Raw genomic sequence first — 21387 nt, 5'->3', positions numbered from 1 at the left:
AGGGACCGAATCACGCTTAATAAACAATGGGCTGCGGTCTTCCACCTCCTCACATCCATATGCTTTGAATCGCCAGCTCATAAACTCCCATATATCGAGTTAAATAATAGAGGAAGAAAGTAGGGGGCCTTCAATGTGTAGTATAATAAAAATTCACATTTATTAATAATTATATCCAAACTTACATGTAGATGAAACAATCGCGGGTATAAACAATGATACTTCTGGTCTCGCCCGCGACCAGAAGTGACGACCGTCACATACCACATGACTTTCTCAAAGCGTCAAGGAGTCAGGTGTCACTCTTCCTTATATACGGTCTGTTCCGCCGTCGCATTATTCACACAGTGGCGGAGCAGACATAACAAATACATATCTCGCTTTTTTGTAAACTCATCCGTCTTCACAATCCATACTATGATAAAATTAACAATTCAATATTTATAAAAAACGAGATATGTATTTGTTATGTCTGTTTACATTAGCATCTCCCCGTTCTTTCTCTCGTGAGGCGATAGTGGATATCCCTGTGGGAATTGAGTCCTTGGGACTCGCGACCTGACTCACGGAGCTTGCCACGGGTAAGGTACCTTAGTTTGCCTGTACGAGCCCTTCTGCCGACGTATATCGGTGCAAGGCGGTCGGCAAGCGGTTAAAGTAGTTATACAGCACAGTGCTTGTGCTGTGTAATTTTGCCCGTTCTATCACCAAAAATACATGGCTGATCCTGCCTGGTTCTGCCCTCTCCCCCTGTAAAATGACCACATTTTATCATGGCTGCTGAGCCCTGACATCCTGGTCAGTTTATGGTCAGTTTATGTGCCTCCTCCTCTCTCTGTGCCTATCAACTCGTGACAGTGCCCGCCTCTCCCCTCCTTCTGCCAAGAATACTGTTTGTTGAACTTCCATACAATCCTCTGTGTTTTATAATGATAGATGCCCCAGTGTGTTTGCTTGATAAAAAAAATGCAGTTTTATACCTTATTTAAGACCGCCGCTCTGTGCTCATGTGACCAGACACCTCTCTCCTCCTCTCCTCCCGACTAATGTCAGTGGGGGATTCACAGCCCATCTGCTATCAGATTGAGAGAAAGGAGAGGCGGCCGGTTATGTAAGCGCAGAGGGGGAGCTCTGAAGTAAGGTATATAGAAGCATTTTTTTATAGATAACATGCACTAGGGCACCTGTCATAGTAAAACAGAGAGTATTGTATGAATATAGCACAGTGGCTTAACAGCTACTTTAAGATTAAAAAACCTTTTGGCTTTAGAACCACTTTATTAATTGTACAGCATACTATACGAAACACCTGTGGCTCCTGGCCACCAAAATATGGCTGTATTTTCCTTATTTGGTCCACTATGGCTGTGTGCAAGAGCTCTTATTGCGGCACTGCTGAATCCTCAGAATAAAACTTGGTTTGCCACAAGGCATTGCATCCTACCTGCTGTATGTTTGGTGCGTTGCGGTGCCACTCCTTGTGAGTACTGTACACATTGTAGAGTAGAGCCCAAGGTACACCACAGTGCAAAAAAAAAAAGGGTTATATATGATTTTTCATCCAATGTAGTATTTATAATGAATAGGCTGATTTAAAGCAATGCGGATTGCACATGCATTAATGCACTACAACAAAATATTTAAATGGGTTGTAAAGTCAGAAGGTTAGAGTGCAATAAGATAAAAAGTCTTCTCTGTGCAACAGCCCCCCTAATACTTACCAGGGCCCCCTTTCCGTTCAGCGATGTCCCTGAGTGTTTCACATATGCACACGCACATATATACATGCATCTCCCAATATTTATCCAAAAGGAGTGGGAAAAAATGATTATGTACAATTACACCAATTAAAATATTTAAACATATTTAAAAAATGTGAGAATATTAAAAAAATATATATTTATATATAATGTATATGTATGTAAATATAGACAATCATGGGTGTGGTAGCTTGATAAAGACTAATTACAGATATGGAAAAAAATTGAAGATTATTATTAATAAATAATGGATACAGTAAAGATATCACTGGGAGATTAGAGGGAGGGAAGGGGAAGGAGGGGAGGAAAAGAAAAAGAAGGCGGGTAAAAAAGCGGGAGGGGGAAGAAGAGGAAAAGGAAAAGGAGGGATGTTATGGTTTTATTTTGGGTAGAGTACAAACAAATATATATATATATATATATATATATATATATATATATATATATATATATATATATATATATATTTTATAGAGGTTACTTACTATTTTCCTTCCATGTTTGCTAAATTTTTGTCTAAGTGGTCGTATAGTGCAACCCACATATAGTAAGTGGCAAGGGCAAACAAGGCTATAAACTACAAAATCTGAAGTACAATTATAAGTCACCTAGAATATAGTTCTTTCATTTTGTGGTAAATGATTTTTTACCCTGTTTAACGAAAGAACATGTTTTAAATAAAGGTTTTTTACACTGAAACATACCCTTTAACCACTTCAGCCCGGAAGATTTTACCCCCTTCCTGACCAGAGCACTTTTTACAATTCGGTACTGCGTCGCTTTAACTAACAATTGCGCAGTCGTGCAACGTTATACCGAAACAAAATTGACGTCCTTTTTTTTCTCACAAATAGAGCTTTCTTTTGGTGATATTTGATTGCCTCTGCAGTTTTTATTTTTTGTGCTATAAACAAAAAAACAGCGACAATTTTTAAAAAAAAGCAATATTTTTTACTTTTTGCTATAATAAATATCCCCAAAAAATATATAAAAAAACATTTTCTTCCTCAGTTTAGGCCGATGCATATTCTTCTACATATTTTTGGTAAAAATAAAAAAATCGCAATAAGCGTGTATTGATTGGTTTGCACAAAAGTTATAGCGTCTACAAAATAGGGGATAGTTTTATGGCTTTCTTATTATTAAATTTAGTTTTTACTTGTAATGGTGGCGATCTGTGATTTTTATTGGGACTGCGACATTATGGCAGACACGTCAGACAATTCTAACACATTTTTGGGACCATTGGCATTTTTACAGCGATCAGTGCTATAAAATTGCATTGTTTATGGTGAAAATGTCACTGACAGTGAAGGGGTTAACCACTAGGGGGCAGTGAAGGGGTTAAGTCTGTCCTAGTACGTGTTCTAACTGAAGGGGGGGTGGGACTGTGCAGGGAGATGACAGATCGTCTGTTCATACAGAGTATGATCTCTGTCTGTTCTCCCCTGAATGAACAGACGATCTGTCTGTTCTCCACTGAGAGAACTGGAAACTGTGTGCTTACACACAGATCCCAGTTTTCGTTGTGCCCTGAGCGATCGCTGGAGCCCGGCGGTGACCGCAACTGCCAGGCACTCGCATCGGCTCCATGGGCGAGCAGGGGGCATCTATGATACCGACAATTCGTGGAAAGCTGAGCCATGTTGCCTCAGTATAACTGCGGCGGCTGGTTAAAGGAATCAAACAGGTTCCTAAAGTGGTTTTAATTTACTAGGTGTGATTTTGTTTTTTAGGTTGGAGACATATTTATAGGTTATCCTGGGGTTGAAGTTTAGGTAAGCCCTGGGCTAAAGTTTTTTTTTTTAAATCAGAAAGAATTTATTGAAATGATAGTAAACTTACAGTTCAAAAAATCAGGTTTCACATCAGATATTAGCATAGAAGGTTCAACACATCATTATCACAAACCACTAGTTCAAGGCAAAGTTGCAGTATATCTCTACTTTTCCCTGCCCCCCCCCTTCCGCCCTTTTACTCCCACCCCCCTTTAACTAGCTTCCAACACCGTTAGGTGTAAGTAGTCGTGTACTCAAAAGACAAAAGCAACGCTCCTACATTTGCAGTAGGGATTACTCATCTCGTCATGTGAACAGTCTAGTACCAAATCCACTGGGCTCAGGCCAGGAGTATCCAGCCATGGGGACCATAGAGTATTGAATTTTTCAGGACGACCCAGATGCTGGAAGATATATTTCTACAACCTCAGGATGTCCCCCATTTGAGTTATACATTCTTTCAGAGTGGGGGGCTCTGTCCCCCTCCAGTGTCTGATAATGAGTTTAGGTGCCTGGAATAGTGCTCTGGCTATTGCTTGCTTGGGGATGTGCTCAATTGAGAGATCGTCCACTGGGCTAAAGATTTTAGATGATGGTCAACATATTTGGATAAACCAGAAGTAATATTGTCCATGGCAGCAATAATGGGTCTACCCGGAGGGTTTGTCTGGTTTTTATGTATTTTAGGAATGTGATAAATATATAGAGCATGGTAATTGTCATGGTAATTCGTAAAATAGAAGCTTCACTTTTGTTGATTTTTTGTTGAAGAGTTCGATCAATTAACTTATTAATTTCTATCTTATATTTGAGCAGTGGGTTTGGGCTTAATTTACAATAAGTGAATCGGTCCGCGAGTAGGCGGTCGGCTTCCTTAAAGCAATCTATTTGATTTTGAATAACAATTTCACCACCCTTGCTGGCAGTTTTGACAATCAATTCATCGTTTTTAGTTAAAAATTGTATTGTAAAGAATGTAGGGTTTCTCTGAGCACAGGAAGCAGGGAGGAGCTTTTATTTTCCATTTACATCCACTGGGCGTGTCCAAGAGCTCAGGGAATGTTGGGAGCCCAGAGGATTATGGGAGTTTGAAATAAAGGGACCTGCACCTGACTGTAGATAAAGGGGCACACCGCCACACTCATTTTTACCATTTTCTTAGGATGATGTCAGTGGCATTAATCAGATATAATTCTCTTTACTTATAATCTCTGAAATACTAGAAAAAAAAAACTCATCAATGACACACTGGCAGTTGGAGTATATTTTTTAATTTCAAGGCTGTCTCGCTGTGACGGAACACTTTTTTTCTTTTCTGAATCTATAGGTTTTTCCTTCTACTAAGCATCTGATGTTTCTGTCATTTATAGCAGTAGTCTCCAAACTGTGGCCCGAGGGCCAGACGTGGCCCTTTGCTTACTTTTATCCGGTCCTTGGGGCATTATTCCTCTTACTAAAAGCAGTAGTGGGACATAGTTCCTCCCACTGACATCAGCAATGGGGCATTATTCTTCCTACAAACACCAGTAATTGGGCACAATTCCACCCACTAATACCAATGATGGGACACTATTACTCCTCCCACTGATACCAACGATTGAGCACTATTCCTCCCACTAACACCAATGATAGGACATCTATTCCACCCACTAATACCAAAGATGGGGCATTGTTGTTTACTCCCACTGACACCAGGCCATTTTCTACACCTGCTGGCCACAGTCCGGCTAAAGTTTGAAGGACAATAAACTGTACCTTTTTTAAAAATTTTTGGAGATCTCTGATTTATAGCAAACCATAACACTTTCTCATCTCATACTCAAAATAAAAACTTTACCTTCATAATAAACTATGTCTATATGAAAATCTGGTTGCATTATCTTCTGTAAAGATGAGAAATTATGCATTTTTAGAGTGAGGTGATGCATTTCAGATTGAGACGTTGCTCTTAAATTCTTGCTATCTCAATTGTTATTCACCTTGAATAGTGGTATTGTAAGCTAATAATCCTCTTCATATAGATTTGGAAGAGAATTGAGCGAATCAATGGATTATTTCTCAGATCCTCCAGTCTGCAGCAAATCTTAAAAGGCTTTCTGCTGGGTTACCTTTTGCAGTTGCTGCTGACAGTACGTTCCCTTGGAGGCTGCTATACACTATTACTAGAAGACGTGGATGTAAACTACAGACTTCAGCAAGCAGATGCCTCCTGGGGAACTGTATTGTATACTATGATGGCTGGATCATGTGATCACAGTAAATGAAGGGGAGTTAATTTGCCTAATTGGAGAGGTTTCCTCTCATCTGCTTATCCCTATATTTTACTGAAATATTTATTTTAAAATAATAGTGTCCTGGCCATTTTCAGAAAATAACAAGTTAGTCATATTAAACTGCACATATATGGCTCATGATTTCATTATATCTCTTTTATCTTTTTCATCATCTCCCTGCAGCCAGTATGTGGCCAACACATAGAAGTTGACTGCAACTTCATGCTGAGCAGAGGGTAAAAGAAAAGCCATGGATTTCACCTGTACACAGGATTTACTAAAGCTGGAGAGTGCAAAATCTGGTGAAGCTCCAGGTTTTATTGTCAAAGCTTAATTGATTAAATTTAAATTAGAAGCTGATTGCCTAACATACACCGCTGCTCTGGATTTTACTCTCTCCAGTTTTAGTAAATCAACCCCAGTATGTACTTGGTGGATGACCAGGACTGGGGTGGCTGGGTTGCACTGATAAAACATCTGAGCTGAAATCCTAACCATCTTCAACTGCTATACCCCCAATTTTTGTGGAACAGCTGGGTCATAGTGGCAGCTTTTGTACAATTAATGTACACGGTCAGAGCATCTGCATCTTTTAACCATTCTATGAGATGTCTAATTCTCATTAGTCAAATCATCACTTACTATGAATGCTTGTGCACCTTTTCATTTTTGTCCACATTAAAGGATCTGCTTATAAAAAAATTGAAGTGCGAATGTCTCAGCAAAATTCACAAAAAATACCTTTCAAATTTTAAATGTTAAATGTCAGTTTGTACTTGTTGCCTTTTGCAGGGAAAATGTAATATTCCCTAATAATATCTTCCTAAATGAAAATAATTTTAAGAATACCAAAAGAGGTAAAAATGGATAAAAAATCAATCAGGAAAATAACACCTTGTGACTGCTAGATAGAGCTGAGGGAACTCTGGGATAAGCACATGCAAGAGCCATATGTATTCTTAGTTGAATCTTTGTGTGCTTTGTGTATTTATGTTATATCTGAGCAGTAATCCAGCGAGAAACTTCGCCTCTGTAAGCTTCCTGTAATATAGACCAGTCACTGCTGCATTCTGTCCTTGTTCAGTGTGAATGGTCTGTTCTCCGCCACCTTCTGTAGATTTCTGCAGGCAACCAGTAGTGGGTGAAAATAAAACACCAGTCAAATTGTTCCTGATCATTACCACAAAGGTGCAGTGTTTCCTCTGCCTGCTGCCTATACTAACCCTTTTATTGACCATGTCTCTGCTTGTGGCCTGAACTGACCCATCTGCACATCCCACTGACTATGTTCCTGCAGGACACCAGGCCAGTGATCATGGCATTCCTTAAGGCAGCCATGTACCAGTAGGACAGGCTTGCTTGGCTTATAGGAACTGGGCCTGCTATAGGTGTCACTACATCATATTTCCTGACTACTCGTATAGAAGGTACCATTACAGTACTTTGCTTTTGATGCAATTGGTTGACTTGGTTGGAAGATGCAGTGTCCTGTATATAAATAACCCAGAGAGTGGAAGAGTTCCACAAATTTGGTATTGCCATACTCAGAAGTAGCAGAATGTGTTTTGGGGTGTAATTCTAAGTATGCCCATGCAGCGTTTGAGAAATATCTTATTAAATTGCCAAAATATGAAGTCTTCAAAAGAATCACCATGCCTCTTAAAAAATACCTTGGGGTGTTTAGTCCCCAAAATGTGGTAATTTTATTGGTATTACCACTGTCCTGGTGCTCGAGGGCCTCCAAAAATATGATGGGTAGTCAGGAAGTTAGTTGTGTAATTTATGCCCCTAGAACACCTGATGGTGCTTCCTTGGTTTTTTGGGCCTCTCTATATAGCTAGGCTGTGAAAAAGTTTCACACATGTGGTATCACCATAGCAGAATGTGTTTTTGGGTGTAATTATAGGTATGCCCATGATGTGTGTTAGATTTTTTTAATTTTTTCCTGCATTTTCCAAAAACTTGTGATGAAAAATGAAATGCAGGGTCATGTTTTTTTTTTTTTTTCAATGAGTATTTCTGCTGTCCTGGTGCTCTAGGGACTCCAAAAATGTGATAGGTAGTTATAAAATTAGATGCATATTTTATGCTCCTTGAAAGCCCAAGGGTTCTCCTTGGATTTTGGGCCCCTTTGTGCATATAGTCCCTGAACAAGTCTCACACATTGGTATCCCAATACTCAGGAGACATAGCAGAATGTGTTTTGGGGTGTAATTATAAGTATGCCTATGTTGTGTGTCTGAGACGTAACTTAAAGGGGTTGTAAAGGTAAATTTTTTATTTTCTACATAGCTTCCTTTAAGCTAGTGCATTGTTGGTTCACTTATCTTTTCCTTCGATTTCCCTTCTAAATGTTTTTTTTTCTTTGTTTTCTTTGTCTGAATTTTTCACTTCCTGTTCCTCCTCAGTAAGCTGTTCTGGCTGACTAACCACCGCTCGGATGATGGTGAGAAGTTTACTGAGGAGAAACAGGAAGTGAGATATTCAGACAAAGCAAAAAAACATTTAGAAGGGAAATCAAAGGAAAAGGTAAGTGAACCAACAATGCACTAGCTCAAAGGAACCTATGTAGAAAATAAAAAAATTACCTTTACAACCCCTTTAAGTTAAATTGCAACTTTTTGAGAAAAAAAAAATCTTAATTTTCCAAAAATGTGTGACAAAATAATTACAATTTCAAGAAACTCACCATGTCTTTTACTAAATATCTTGGACTGTCTACTTTCCATAAAGGGATCATTTGGGGGTTATTTGTATTGTTCTAGCTTCTGGCAACTTTCACAGTCTAAATACTATACGCTGATTTGAGTTATTTTTACCAAATAAATGTAGCTGAATACATTCTGGCATACATTTATGAAGAAAGCTTATTTACTTTTCAAAATTTTATAAGAGAAACTAAGAAAACATGATTTATTTTTTATTTTTTTGCAAAATTTTATTTTTTTGTTTATTTAGCAAAAAAAAAACCCCAAAAAAGTGGTGTTTAAATACCAACAAAAGAAAGGTACAGTGTTACATTACTGAGTAACTGTAATTCAAAATGTGACAGTTCTGAAATCTGAAAATTGGCCTGTGCATGAAGGGAATGACAGTGTCCGATATTGAAGTGGTTAATGCAGACAATGTATTAAGGTAAAAAAATAGCTTTAGAACCACATTATTGTCTAAAATCTATGTCCAGTTTTAAGCCATTTGTTGATTAATCATGGCTGTTTAATATAAATTAAAAATATCACCGATTTAAAGTACAGAGCATGCATCCTGAGGGCTGGGCTGCACTTGATTTCATGAAATATTTTACAATGATGGGCCCTTTTATACAGAATTAGACCCATTATCTTTAATTTAAACGGCATATTGTAAAATGTTCTGCAGTCAGTTATCTGGTATGTTTGTTTTTTGCCAATATGTCAAGTTTGAGAAAACGTAATAGTCTAATGTTCACAGTATTTAACATACAAATGCACTAGTAGTAGGGCCAATCGCAGAATCAGAATACGTATGTCACATGCTGCCATTAGAAAAAACAGCTATTCAGATAAAATTGGGTGCTATCTAAATTCTTCTGGGTTGAGTTTAAAAGGATTACTAAGATTTTTAGCTTGCATTTTATTGATTGAGGATTTTCTTTGCTTAAAGTGTTCCCATCACTACAGTACACATATCCATTAAAGTATGGCACTGAGAACTTAATAGAACTCCCTGTGTTCTTGCAACCTCTCCTTCCTTTTTTCACTGATTACTTTTACAGTTTTGAGCCACCTCTGACACTCTCAGAAGTGTACTGCTGCTCCTCATGCTTTGCTTAGCTCCCTACCTATACTAGCATCACCAGTGCTTCTGTTTAACTTGCTTATTGCCGGTGTAGTGTCAAATACTGTCCCCCGTCGGATAGTGTCTGCCCTGTACTGCACTTGCGTGGAAGATTGTTCTGTACCCACAAGGGTTTGAAAAGATATTAAGTAAATGTTCAGAATTTCCAATATGTGTCTAGTCTGAAGTTACTTATAAAGGTCTAACCTGAAGTGGAAAGAAAGGAAGCTATGGTGACATTGCGTGTCAGTGTAACTAAGTGATAAAAAATAAATGTATGTCCCTAATAAACCTAGGAAGAACTGGAGTGATGTTGGGTTCTAAAGCAGCCAGCCAGTATATAGCCATGGGTGACATGGCATGGGTGACAGAAGGCCCTTGTAGTGAAGGAGTTTGCAAATGTAGCACCATCCCTAGGGATCGGTGCCCCACGTACAGGGACACAGGGTGTTCTAGGTAACAGAACAAAAAAACTGAAGGGAAATCTTACAGAAGGGAAACTTGTTCTGATGACAACTGTCTAGCCAGGCATTTTCCTTACTCAAGAAATATTTCTTCTCACCATCTTTTGTGTCTACGGAACAAAAAAAGGCAACAAAAGCTTAACAGGGGGTTTTAACTATACCTTACTTTAATTTCATTTCATTCTTTTTAATGGGAAGGAGCGGTGGATACACTGCTCCAAAGATGCTGCTTGCAGGAGTTTTTTTAACGTCATGCCAGTGCATCGATTGCAGGGGAGCCATTTTTCAGGCACTTTATAGGCGCTATTTTTAGCCCAAAAGCTCCTGAAAAATGCATCAGTGTGAAAGGGGTCTAACTAATGTGGCCCGTTAATTCGATTTGGATAAAACCTGGCTGCAAATATGTAAGGGAGGCAAGGGCTCTATAAACAGAAAAGAGAGTCATGCAATTATATAGATAAAATTTAAATGTAAATGCATTATAATAAGTATTACCCGGGCCAACATTGTGGCAGCCAAGGTAGAAACATTGATCAATCTAGCATATTTAGAGTTTATTGCTTACATAAAGCCATATGTGTGTGATGATCATCAGTCCAGATATAGATGGGATCATGACATTTATATAGTACCTCTGTGATTGGGGGGGGGGGTCAAGTGATCCAGTGCAGGCACCGCCCTCCTACCCCCGAGATAATGGCTTCCAAGCCACTGTGAAAGTGGCCACCGTGCAGCTCCCTCTGCGTTCTGGAAGACAGAAGCCCTGACCGTTGTCATTTCCTCTGCAATGTGCGTGACGTCACATGTTGCACGCACTTTGGGGTGACCCGCGCATGCGTGCTTCATTTTTTTACTCATTAATGTACACACAGCACCCCATATTGACAGAAAAACACATAATTGTTGACATTTTTGCAGATTTATTAAAAAAGAAAAGCTGAAATATCACATGGTCCTAAGTATTCAGACCCTTTGCTGTGACACTCATATATTTAACTCAGGTGCTGTGCATTTCTTCTCATCATCCTTGAGATGGTTCTACACTTTCATTTGAGTCCAGCTGTGTTTTGATTATACTGATTGCACTTGATTAGGAAAGCTACACACCTGTTTATATAAGATCTTACAGCTCATAGTGCATGTCAGAGCAAATGAGAATCATGAGGTCAAAGGAACTGCCTGAAGAGCTCAGAGGCAGAATTGTGGCAAGGCACAGATCTGGCCAAGGTTACAAAAAAATTCTTCTGCACTTAAGGTTCCTAAGAGCACAGTGACCTCCATAATCCTCAAATGGAAGACGTTTAGGACGACCAGAACCCTTCCTAGAGCTGGCTGTCTGGCCAAACTGAGCTATCGGGGGAGAAGAGCCTTGGTGAGAGAGGTAAAGAAGAACCCAAAGATCACTGTGGCTGAGCTCCAGAGATGCAGTCAGGAGATGGGAGAAAGTTGTAGAAAGTCAACCATCGCTGCAGCCCCCCACCAGTCGGGGCTTTATGGCAGAGTGGCCCGACGGAAGCCTCTCCTTAGTGCAAGACACATGAAAGCCTGCATGGAGTTTGCTAAAAAACACCTGAAAGACTACAAGATGGTGACAAATAAGATTCTCTGGTCTGATGAGACCAAGATAGAACTTTTGGCCTTAATTCTAAGCAGTATGTGTGGAGAAAACCAGGCACTGCTCATCACCTGTCCAATACAGTCCCAACAGTGAAGCATGGTGGTGGCAGCATCATGCTGTGGGGGTGTTTTTCATCTGCAGGGACAGGATGACTGATTGCAATCGAGGGAAAGATGAATGCGGCCAAGTACAGGGATATCCTGGACGAAAACCTTCTCCAGAGTGCTCAGGACTTCAGACTGGGCCGAAGGTTTATCTTCTAACAAGACAATGACCCTAAGCACACAGCTAAAATAACGAAGGAGTGGCTTCACAACAACTCCTTGACTGATCTTGAATGGCCCAGCCAGAGCCCTGACTTAAAATCAATTTAGCATCTCTGGAGAGACCTAAAAATGGCTGTCCACCAACGTTTACCATCCAACCTGACAGAACTGGAGAGGATCTGCAAGGAGGAATGGCAGAGGATCCCCAAATATAGGTCTGAAGAACTTGTTGCATCTTTCCCAAAAAGTCTCATGGCTGTATTAGATCAAAAGGGTGCTTCTACTAAATACTGAGCAAAGGGTCTGAATACTTAGGACCATGTGATATTTCAGTTTTTTTTTTATATAAAGCTGCAAAAATGTCAACGATTCTGTGTTTTTCTGTCAATATGGGGTGCTGTGTTTACATTAATGAGGAAAAAAACGAACTGATTTTAGCAAATGGCTACAATATAACAAAGAGTGAAAAATGTAAGGGAGTCTAAATACTTTCCGTCCCCACTGTAAATTCACCTGCCAGTTAGAGCATATGTGGGGGAATGCGAGAATGTCACATCCCCCCCACCTTGCCAGGAAGCTTTAAAGGGGCCAAGACCCACCCAAGGAGGCCGACAGGGAGAACCCGAGCCCAATGCAATCTGCAATAGACAAAATTACATATGTAAAACAGTAATGTCAGACATACATTATCATCAAATACTGTACTTATTATTTAATTTGTTTGGTCACATTTGTTAGAATGACAAAAAAAATTCTTGTCTTTTTGTTTTAAGAGAGCTGTGTATTAATTCAGTATTCCCAACTATTTACATGTCTAGTTTCAAAACAAAATTGTTTAATTATTTCAAAGCATGTTGCAGAACAGGAATCTTATTGCGTTTTTTCTTATGTAAAGCCTTTTAAAAAAGGAAGCATATGAGATGGACTCATTCAGACCTAGATAAGTGGTGGCCTGTAAGATCCATCTCTGCTCACGCTGGAGCAAAGTTTTTTCCAATCTCCACCCCGATCCGAAATGTGAACCCGGTCCAGGGCAGTGAAGGTAACCGTGGGTACCCTATAGTCATGTCTGAGTAGTGCATGTCTGCTGACTGGAATATAGCGATTCCCAATCTGCATGCTATATACATGTTTGGTGATGCGGTGCTAAAATTCTTGTTTAGTTTCCCCTATATAGAAAGCACCGCAATCTCAAGACATTAGGTACACTATGCCACGCGTTTGGCAGTTGGCAAAGTGCGTCAGTCTGTCACTTTCTATACCAATGGGTGGACATGAAGATGTGGGCAAACCTGAGCAGGAAACTAGACAACTATATAAAAAAACTGTCCTAACATGTTTTCTACTTTAAGTATTTATAGATTATTTTAAAAAAAACTTTTTTTTGTTTGTGCTTAATATTTCAATTACATGAAAAAGCAGAAAGTCTACTTTCAAGGCATACACATTTTGAAGCTAATCATGTTTATTTTTCCTACAGAGAGAAGCCAGTAGTGTGCTTGAAATATTAGTAGAGTGGTCCACATTTATCCACTGAAACAATGTAAGTATCTTTTATATTCATAATCATTAGCCATATGTGGGGACTGCTATCATTCCATTTACTATGCTGCGTCATCTCAAAATATCATGTTGGTGTGTTTTTTTGCCAATTGATGTTATGATACTGCCCTTCCATGGTCTTGTTATTAATTGGGTTGGATACTTTCATTCTGGTTGCTGAGAGAAGTAACTTTCCTAAAGGTAAGTTGTACAAAGAGAAAAATAAAAACTACTATTACTGACCCTTTACTACTGAAGATGTCTGTTTTAACTGTTTCCTGCCTGCATATGTATGTAACAACAGGCTGGCTTTGTATAATTTTCACTTAAAGGACTTGACATTTCTCCCAGATCAAACCAGATCAGCTAATATATGTTTTTAAGTAGGCATGAGAGCTGGGTTTGAGTCAGAGGTAGGTTAGAGGCAAAACCTAATATGCTTGTGATCCACATACCCACTGGTCTAATGTGACTGTTGGCATGCCTGGATTTCCAGTTGCTTTAATGTAAACAGACAGGGGGGACATCATTGAACTCGCATTCCCACATGCGTCTTTTTTTTGTGAGGGGGGAGGTGTTTGAGCATTTTCACTCATCATACATAGGGCAGCCCATCCACCTGAATGCCCTACACACAACAATTGCTCCAATGAAGCTTCATGGCAATTTTTTTTAGAGAGGAGCTTGGTGCATTTTTTACTGCGATTTTTGGTGCAGTGCATTTCTGAAATGCTAGGAAACACACAGATGTGAATGGAGCCTGGTTGCTCTTGTGTTACTGCACCAATTTAAAAAACATGTAGCTGGGAATAGGTGGGTGATGATGCAGGGTGTGTGCTAATGAGGTCAGCTGGTCAACTCCTTCCTGTTTCATGATCTCTAGTCTGTGAGGAAGAAAGACATTACTAATGGAAACATCTGGATTCATGGATGAGCACAGGAAAAGTAAGTGACTGTGGATTTAATGGAAAGCATTTATGCAAAAAAAGTACATGAATGCTTTATTGGTACATGGGGAACTGTAATTTAGAAAAAAAAAAGTGTACAAAGGTGAACTTACTGTTTAACAAAGGGAATGTGTTGTGTACACATCAGCTGGTGTTAGGTGTGATTGTTGATGGAATTACATCCCTGTAATTCATGTGGCTTTACATTGGGGGCAAACCAATCAATATGTGCTTATTGTGATTTTTTATTTTTTTTCCAAAAATATTTACCGGAATACATATTGATCTATATTTTATGAAGAAATTTAATTCTTTTTTTTTGGCTATGTTTTATAGCAGAAAATAAAAAAATATTTTTTTTTTTTTCAAAATTGGCAGAGTTTTTTCTTTTATAGCACAAAATTTAAAAACCACAGTGGTGATCAAATACCACCAAAAGAATGCTCTATTTTTTGGGGAAAAGGGCATAAATTTCATATGGATACAGCATTTCATGACCGCGCAATTGTCAGTTAAATTAATACAGTACCATATCACCAAAAATGGCCTGGTCATGAAGGGTAAATCTTCCAGAGGTCAAATGGTTAAGGTATCCCAAAGCATGTTTTACAGCAGTCTGTTGGAGCATGGTGGGATTATAATCCAATGCTTGAAACTACTTCTATTTGTAAGAAGTGAATCTACGTGGTGATAGGATATTAAAGTCTTTTGTCCTGTATACACGGTCAGACATTCTGACGACATAATCCATCGGCTTTTTTCCGACAGATTTTGGCCCAAACTTGTCTTGCATACACACGGTCACACAACGTTGTCAGAAAATCTGATCCTTCAAGACGAGGTGACGTAAAACACGTACAACGGGACTATAAAGAGGCCAGTAGCCAATAACTTTCATCTTGTCATTTATTCTGAGCATGCGTGGCACTTTGTGCGTCAAAATTGTCTACACACGATCGGAATTTAAGCGATCGGCTTTTGTTGTCCGAAAATTCTATATTCAGATCTCAAACTTTGTGTGTCGGAAATTCCGACAGAAAAATGCTAATAGAGCCCACACACGATCGTAATTTCCAAAAACACAGTCCGATCACACATTTTCCGTCTGAAAGTCTGACCGTGTGTACAGGGCATTTGTGTTTTGAAGAGCACTGAAGTTGCCTTATATTTTGTTCACCCAATTCCCTTGAAGAGCATAGAAGTTTTTCACATACTTGGTTCACTTAGTTCCCTTTTGTATAAGGGTTTGCCAGTTGGACATTTTTTATGCACCTTTCATTTTTTTTATTCATTCAAGATTTTTTTTCTTTCTGCTTGAGCTAGCCTTTTTGTTGCAGCTAACTGAATTTGTGTATCCTCAACCTTAGCTTGTGGACCCCAGGACCCCAGCCTGGACAGCCTGAAAGGTGGCCTTCAGGCACTGGGCTCTACATTGTGGCACTTTCCAGACTTGAATATACAGTGTTTGTTAGTCATAGGCCGCGTACACACGGGCGGATTGTCTGGCCAACTAAGTTCGTCAGACAATCCGACAGACAGTCCGTTCAAAATTTGCATGAACGGACTTGACCACACACGATGAGCAGACAGTCCGCTGAAAGCGTGCGCGATGACGTGTACAGCACGTACGACGGGACTAGAAAAACGACGTCCTATACACTGCAATGCAACCTTCGGCCGTGTAAATCCTTTCTGAGCATGCGCCATACTTAGTTCGTCCAACTTGCCTACACACAAGCGGACTGTCCGCTGAAACCAAGTTTGGACGGACAAAACCAAGTTTGAACGGACAAAATCTCGGAAATTCCGTAAGACTTTGTTCGTCAGACAGTCCGCTGAAAAAGTCAGCTGAAGCCCACACACGAGCGGATTGTCCGCTGAAACACGGTTCAGCGGACTAAGTTGAACAGACAATCCGCCCGTGTGTACGCGGCCATAGTGTATTTTCTGGATCCAGACCCATTGCAGAGCGTCTGGTGTGACTAAGTCCCTGAAGACTCGCTTTGTGAGTAGGCTTGTAGGCTGAGCACAGGAGCTACCTCATTCTACCTCAGATTCTAGACACAGGTCGACAAATTCTGCTGTAATGAATCCTTCCAACTCATGTCCACTGACATTTTTGGTGCTATTTGCAGTGCAACCATTTGAGGGTCTGAGACTGCCCAGAATGTTGCCCTTAGTTTGTATCTCCAGTGTACCCGGCCATGTCATTCATTCACAGTCCTCAGTTAATTGGAAACTACAAGTCCCAACAGCCTTTGCAGCTGTTGGCTTGTAGTTTTAATGAACTGTCATGGTGCTGCTGAGCGCTCTGGTAGCTCATTCACTTTTCCTGTCAGTATGTATCTGCCTGTGCATATTAGGTATGAGCAGACAGATACACTGACAAATCTGCAGGAGTCTGCAATACTTTCCAGGTTCCAAGTAAAAAAAATAATAAATGCAAAAAGATGTGCATTTATTTTATTTTTAAAAGGTGACATTATCCTTTAACCTGATCAAACTTCTCACACATTGCTCCAGATCATCGGGACTTTCCAAGTTATGATGATATAGCTGTTGAGGTCCAAGTCTTCAGGGACACATGTATGCCTGCATCTGTTATTCCCATGATGATAAAAGCCAGGTCTATTTCCAGCATAACCTACCTTTGCAAATGGAAGGCTTTCTAGGCTTCCTGCGAGGAAAGATGCCTTCATCACCAGAAATACTCCATAAGACCAATCCTCACCTTTTTACACCTACTTTGATAAAGACTTGTTTAGGTTGTCTCTTGTAACTTTCCTGGTGCATTCACCTGTATCTTCGTAGGATCGGCATTTTGGTTCTCTTGGCACTTCATAAAAAGATTTTTGTACCTATTGGGAACATTCCTCTTTTCACTCTTACTCACAAGGCTGCTTTCCTTGTCGCCATCACTTTTGGGCTGGCCATTTTGTCCTGTAAAGAACTATTTTTGGTTCTACAGTACCTAAGGACAAAGTACTGTTGAGGCTCAGAGCCTCCTTCATATTCCCCAGATGGTTTCAGTTTTTCTACTTAACGAAGACATTGTTCTTCCATTCCTTTGTGCAGCTCCAGTACATCAGCAGATAATCTCTCCTTATTGTATGGATGAAGTAAGTGCTGTGCATGTTTATCTCGAAGCAATTGCTTCCATTAGAATGACTGACTCCCACCATTTCGCAGTGGCTTAGACAGGTTGGCATCCAAACTTAAGGCCTTAAGGATATGGTTCCATCCTTTCCTATTAAGGAAGGTGCACTCTACAGTGAGTGCTTTTTGCGATATTCTACATTAGGCTACGGTTCCCCATATTTATAAGGCCGCTACCTGGTCTTCTGTTAACACACATTCTTTCAGTGAACAAGAAAGAAAACTGAGTTTATTTATTTCTTGGAGTTTATTGATGGACACAGGTCCTATACCTTTTTGTCTTTAAACTTTTTCCTTGTATTGCTTTTCTACCACTGTTAACTGTTTTTTTGTTTGACAGTATCCAAACCAAATAGTTTCTGAATCCTGTGTATCTAAATGAACTTCAAGAAATAGAAATAGATTTTATGGTAAGCACAAACATGTATTTTTTTTTATGGAAAAGTTTAACATATTTGCAAACACTGAAGGCAAAAGAAGTTGTTTTTTCTGCCTCTAATATTATCCATTCTCATATTTCCATACATTTTCTATCTGCACTAGAAACATAAGAGCTGGAATATGGGTCTGATGCAGAGCTGGCTTAAACAAAATAGAGCCCAGGGTTAAAATGAAAATGGGGTCCAAATATGCTGAAATTCTGTAGTAAATAAAAAAGTGAGGTTTATAGTGCCACAGTCATTTGCAGGAAAGGCATAGTTTGTTGTGATTTTAAGGGGTTGTGATTACACAGTGTTAAACCTTTCAACCTCAGCTTCAGTGCAAAAAATATATACCTACAGGAATCCAGTACTGTCCTGTGTGCTGTGTATTGTTGTCCCAAATAGTCTTATTAGCCCTGCCCTGGTCATCCCCGTGAACTACAAAACACTTCCCACCTACAATGTGTTATGGAGATGAGGAGAGGGATACTGTTCTGCAGTCCTAACACACTTCCTATTCTAGGGGGATAATGCTACTTGTCCAAAAGATACAATATGTAAGTGAGTGTTGTCACTCTAGATCAGTAAGTGTGTTACAAGCAAAAAAAAGTAACATTTGTGGGAAAAGAAAGCCACTTACATCTAAGCCCTTGTACACACGGTCAGAGATTCCGACGGAATGTTTCCTATCGGACCGTTTTGTCGGATATTCCGACTGTGTGTGGTCTGCATCGGACTGTTTCCGTCGGTATATCCGACGGACCAAGTTTTCCAACTTGCCGGTAAAATTTTCCGACAAAATGCTCCTATCGGACATACTCCAATCATGTGTAACCTACTCCGACGGACAAAGTGCCACACATGCTCAGATCAAAATAATAGACCAAAGTTATTGGCTACTAGCCTGAACGTAGTCCCGTCGTAACGAAATAACGTCATCACGTTATATACAATCGGATTTTCCGACAACTTAGTCTGACCGTGTGTATACAACATCACTTCCGGACATCTTCCGGAATTAATCCGTCGTAATTACTCCGACGGATTTGGTTGTCGGAATCTCCGACCGTGTGTACAAGGGCTAAGGATTGCAAAAAGCTGGAAGATGTATTACATTTTGTTTTTGAGTTTGGATACACTTTAACCCCTTCCTGGTTGGCCTATTGTAATATGATGGCTGGGTGGGAGCCCAATTGCTAGGCACACACACACATTGTGTGCTGTTGATCCATTTTTGGATTTTGAACTTTGTATTATAGATTTAGCCTAAAATGATAGGTAGTAGTAGAACCTTTGCTTGTGGGTATATGTACCATAACAAATGTTTTGCCTTCTTAAAGGCAAGTCTGCACTCTGGTCATATGTACCTAAACTTAAATATAAATGCTATAACTGTTATTTATTTTGCAAAATCCCATTCACTGATTAAGAATGCATTAGGTCTAGGGTTGGATAGGGACAGGAGATGCGATAAATGCATTTTCTAGTACATTTTGCTATATAATCCTGAATTATTTATTGGAGTTTGCATATGAATTAATTTCACACTGGCATAGGTTTTGAAAATTATTTCCTTACAAAAACTTCACTGTGTAGATGTATAGTTACAGAGCTGTAAAAATGTTGTCAGGTGAGTGATGGGGAAAGCACTGGCTCACTAATTGTACATATGATACCGCATAATAATGTGATTTCAGCCACAGAGGAAAAGTATTATTTTTTAAAACACAGCTAGTAATTTAACCCTCCCAACAATTTTGTATGTTCTTGAGCACGAGACAAGTGCATTTTTTACCCAGCCTATGCTGGCTTGTTTGTAGAAGGAAAATGCAATTTTGCATACTCTGTCATTATCTAGAAGTGTGCATATTTATCCGCCAAACGAATGCTTACTTGCACAACACACTCTGCTTTAGAGAACTATGCCTGAAATATTTCTCTGAGCAATGCTTTATGGATTTCTGGTCGGAAAATACTTACTGCACTTGCCTTTAAATAAGTAGACAGCCCATCAAAATGGCTTTTTAATGGATCCAGGAAAGTCAGTTTTGAAGCGAGAACCACTTTAATCGGGGATACTATATTTTTTTTCTTTATTACCAAATACATTTTTTAATTTTTGAAAAGCAATTGTAAATATATTACAATAATACGTAATAGAAACAATCGTTCATGACATACTACCAATAGAAAAATTAACATTAGGATACATAAGCGGTAAACCAATTAGAGATACAGAGTATCAATAGATTAGGACATGAGGATAATCATACAAATGTTAAACAAATACCGTATATACCAGCAGAGTCCGCCATCACTAAATCCAAGCATTATACTTCAGTGTAATAAGAACAAGGATGATGATGATGGGGAAACAATTGTGCCCCTACAAAAATCACAAAGCCACCCCTGGAGCTGCTCCCAAACAGATGTGGGGGAGAAGGAACTGCTAGAAAATCATGTAGTGTACAATGCACCCAAAGATAAAGATCAACGGAATTGTTAAGTTAGGAATCATTCACAGGTGCTGGGTTGTGCCAACCAGCAGTCCTAAATCTTGTTGTATTTGGAAGGACAACCTCTATGTACATAAAACCATTTCTTGTAGGGGAGGGTAACATTAACATCCCTCAACCATGCCTGGAAGGTAGAAGGCAGTGCCTACATCCAGTTCTGCACTATTACTTTCCTTGCTATAAATAATGTTTTGTGTAGAAAAATAGTAAGGAATTAATCAGTGTCAGGATCTGGGACAAGACAAAGTAGACATTGTCTAGATTTCAGAGAGAGCTCATGTCATCATGTAAGAATCCTATAACCTGAATCCAAAATGTTTGTATAATTGGGATACAGATGGCCACTGCCCTCACCTATAACTGGTCTTAGCAGCAAGGAGCACTGGAAGAACAACGTATGTCAAACAAACTCAAAGAAATTACCAAGCTCAACTTACCAACCAGTCTGAGTCCCAATTGACCCATCTATCAGTAGACAGGGGTTTAGTCTGCACACATTTTAAATAAATGTGTAAGCTACAGACCCCTTCAAAACACCACCTTTTCTGTAGTTCTAACTCTAACTTCTGTGATTCTCCACAAAGGGAGTACATGCAATTTTAATGGTGTTGTTGAAGAAATTGTTGGAACTTACGAGACTAAGTACTAGAGTAGGAGTTAGGGATTTATCTAAAAAAGGATAAAGGATTGATTCAAATCTCCACAGATTAAAAATGTGTCCATTTTATGAGTATCAATTACCTGTAATAAGTGGGTGAAGAATGAGGATGGGGTTTGTTAGCATAGCAGGATACCACTGTGATTAGAGAATCGAGTAGATATCCTGTGA

The 21387-nt window shown here is 39.4% G+C and overlaps 1 protein-coding gene across 3 annotated transcripts in view; it reads left to right on the top strand.

Annotated features, from left to right (window-relative positions):
- Positions 1 to 21387, top strand: part of TSPAN4 (tetraspanin 4) — a 1526404-nt gene that overhangs the window by 808439 nt on the left and 696578 nt on the right. For all 3 annotated transcript variants that reach the window (XM_077459853.1, XM_077459838.1, XM_077459848.1), the window contains one exon: positions 13456 to 13518. The gene's annotated coding sequence lies outside the window, so the exon portion shown is untranslated. The remainder of the gene's footprint in view (positions 1 to 13455; positions 13519 to 21387) is intronic.

The sequence above is a fragment of the Lithobates pipiens genome, unplaced genomic scaffold (assembly GCF_037356315.1).
Source record: "Lithobates pipiens isolate NorthernLeopardFrog02 unplaced genomic scaffold, aLitPip1_a1.2 Scaffold_10, whole genome shotgun sequence".
Lineage (NCBI taxonomy): Eukaryota > Metazoa > Chordata > Amphibia > Anura > Ranidae > Lithobates > Lithobates pipiens.
This window is presented reverse-complemented; position numbering and strand designations above follow the sequence as displayed.